Source organism: Chlorocebus sabaeus, chromosome 14 (genome assembly GCF_047675955.1).
Source record: "Chlorocebus sabaeus isolate Y175 chromosome 14, mChlSab1.0.hap1, whole genome shotgun sequence".
In the NCBI taxonomy this organism is placed as follows: Eukaryota; Metazoa; Chordata; class Mammalia; order Primates; family Cercopithecidae; genus Chlorocebus; species Chlorocebus sabaeus.
The window spans coordinates 53,919,212-53,921,959 of record NC_132917.1 but is presented as its reverse complement, the minus strand read 5'-3'; the positions used below and the strand labels follow the sequence as shown (position 1 = coordinate 53,921,959).

At 41.2% G+C, this 2,748-nt stretch overlaps 1 non-coding gene across 1 annotated transcript; it reads right to left on the bottom strand.

The window, feature by feature from the left end:
- Positions 1-351: 351 nt before the first annotated feature.
- On the bottom strand, positions 352-413 carry LOC119627411 (U7 small nuclear RNA). Its single transcript, XR_005243605.1, has one exon. It is a non-coding gene; the product is annotated as a U7 small nuclear RNA (small nuclear RNA).
- Positions 414-2,748: the final 2,335 nt, after the last annotated feature.

Below are 2,748 nucleotides of genomic sequence, written 5' to 3'. Positions count from 1 at the left end.
GTATTCATGTATCTAGACATATCTAAACACAGAAAAGGTAGAATAAAAATACAGTATTATAGTCTTTTTGGGGGTGGGGTGGGGGATGGAGTCTCACTCTGTTGCCCAGGCTGCAGTGCAGTGGCATGATCCCAGCTCACCGCAACCTCCACCTCCTGAGTTCGAGCAAGTCTCCTGCCTCAGCCGCCCGAGTAGCTGGGATTACAGGTGCCCACTACCACGCCTGGCTAATTTTTGTATTTTTAGTAGAGACGGGGTTTCACCATGTTGGCCAGGCTGGTCTCAAACTCCTGACCACAAGTGATCCACCCACCTTGGCCTCACAAAGTGCTCAGAGTCTTTTCTTTTATTCTGGGCTTTCTGGCAAAAACCAAAAAGCCTGCTTGACAAATTCTAAAAAAGCTGTAACACTACTATTATAGTCTTATGGAGCCACTATTATATTTGGTCTATCATTGATCAAAATGTCATTATGCGACACATAACTGTATTTCCCCATTATCTTTCAGGATGTCTGAAATATTACCATTCATTTGGTCTTGACAGCATGTATTTCTGGGAAAAGTGAAGCTAACTCTTTAGAGAATCTAGGGAGAAAATATCATTATGTTCTTTCTTTATTTCTGTTACTAACACCTTACTTCAGGCCATACTCATTTCTCACCTGGAATATGGCAACAGCCATCCAGCTGGTCTTCATGCTACCTTGGCTGGCTCCTTACAATCTGTTCTCCACATTACAGCCAGAGCGATCTTCCCAAAATGCAGGTCTGATCATGTCACTCCCCTGCTTGAACGTTTTCAGGGGCTCCCGATTGTCTTCAGCATGGTCTACACCAGTGGTTCTCACCCATTAGGCAAAACCTTATATAACACACAATTTTCATCATTTCCCCACTCTCCTGAAAGGAAATTCATACAGAAATGTGTGGGTAGGCCAGGCATTGTGGCTCACACCTGTAATCTTAAGTCACTGGGAACTGAGAAAGGAAGTTCACTTGAGCCCAGGAGTTCAAGACCAGCCTGGGCAACGCAGTGGGACCCTGTCTCTACCAAAAACAAAACAAAACAAAACAAAAAACAAAAAAATAAAAAATTAGCCAGGGATGGTGGCACACAACCGAGGTCCCAAGTACTCAGGAGGGTGAGGTCAGAAGATCGCTGGTGCCTGGGAGGTCAAGGCTGCAGTGAGCCTTGATTAGAACACTGTGCTCCAGCCTGGGCAACAAAGCAAGACCCTGTTTCAAAAAAAAAAAAAAAAAATTGCCCACAGGCAAGAGTGAGGGGCCTAACCATACTCCCACACTCATATATCTGTGAGCCTGATTAATTTTGCAGACCTCACGCAGCTCAGACTGCTCTGATTAGTTTGCCTTGGGCTCTAATCTTCATAAACTGCCTAAATACCCAACACCATATATACAATGGTTTTTCTTACTAGTCTTTGTAGAAGCCACTTTCTCTGCCTGGAGCTCTGTTTTTCCAGCTTTATCTAGCTAACTCCTTCTCATTCAGGTGCCTGCTTAGAAGTGTTGTCCTTGGGCAGTATGGCCAGTTTCACGATATTGATTCTTCCTATCCATGGGCATGGGAACGTTCTTTCATTTATTTGTGTCCTCTTTTATTTTATTGAGCAGTGGTTTGTAGTTCTCCTTGAAGAGGTCCTTTACATCCCTTGTACGTTGGATTCCTAGGTATTTTATTCTTTTTGAAGCAATTGTGAATGGGAGTAATTTATAGATTCAATGCCATCCTCATCAAGATACCAATGACTTTCTTCACAGAATTGGAAAAAACTAAAGTTCATATGGAGCAAAAAAGAGCCCACATTGCCAAGACAATCGTAAGCAAAAAGAACAAAGCTGGAGGCATCATGCTACCTGACTTCAAACTATATTACAAGGCTATGGTAACTAAAACAGCATGGTACTGGTACCAAAACAGATATATAGACTGATGGAACACAACAGAGCCCTCAGAAATAATACCACACATCTACAACCATATCATCTTTGACGAACCTGACAAAAACAAGAAATGGGGAAAGCATTCCCTATTTAATAAATGGTGCTGGGAAAACTAGCTAGTCATATGTAGAAAGCTGAAACTGGATCCCTTTCTTACACCTTATACAAAAATTAATTCAAGATGGATTAAAGACTTAAATGTTAGACTTAAAACCATAAAAACCCTAGAAGAAAACCTAGGCAATACCATTCAGAACATAGGCATGGGCAAGGACTTAATGACTAAAACACCAAAAGCAATGGCAACAAAAGCCAAAATAGACAAATGTCAGCTAATTCAACTAAAGAGCCTCTGCACAGCAAAAGAAACTACCATCAGAGTGAACAGGCAACCTACAGAATGGGAGAACATTTTTACAATCTACCCATCTGACAAAGGACTAATATCCAGAATTTACAAAGAACTTAAACAAATTTACAAGAAAAAATCAAACAATCCCATCAAAAAATGGGCAAAGAATATGAACAGAGACTTCTCAAAAGAAGACATTTATGCAACCAACAGACACATGAAAAAATGCTTATCATCACTGGCCATCAGAGAAATGCAAATCAAAACCACAATGAGATACCGTCTCACACCAGTTAAAATGGTGATCATTAAAAAGGAAACAACAGGTGCTGGAGAGGATGTGGAGAAATAGGAACACTTTTACACTGTTGGGGACTGTAAACTAGTTCAACCATTGTGGAAGACAGTGTGGCGATTCCTCAAGGATCT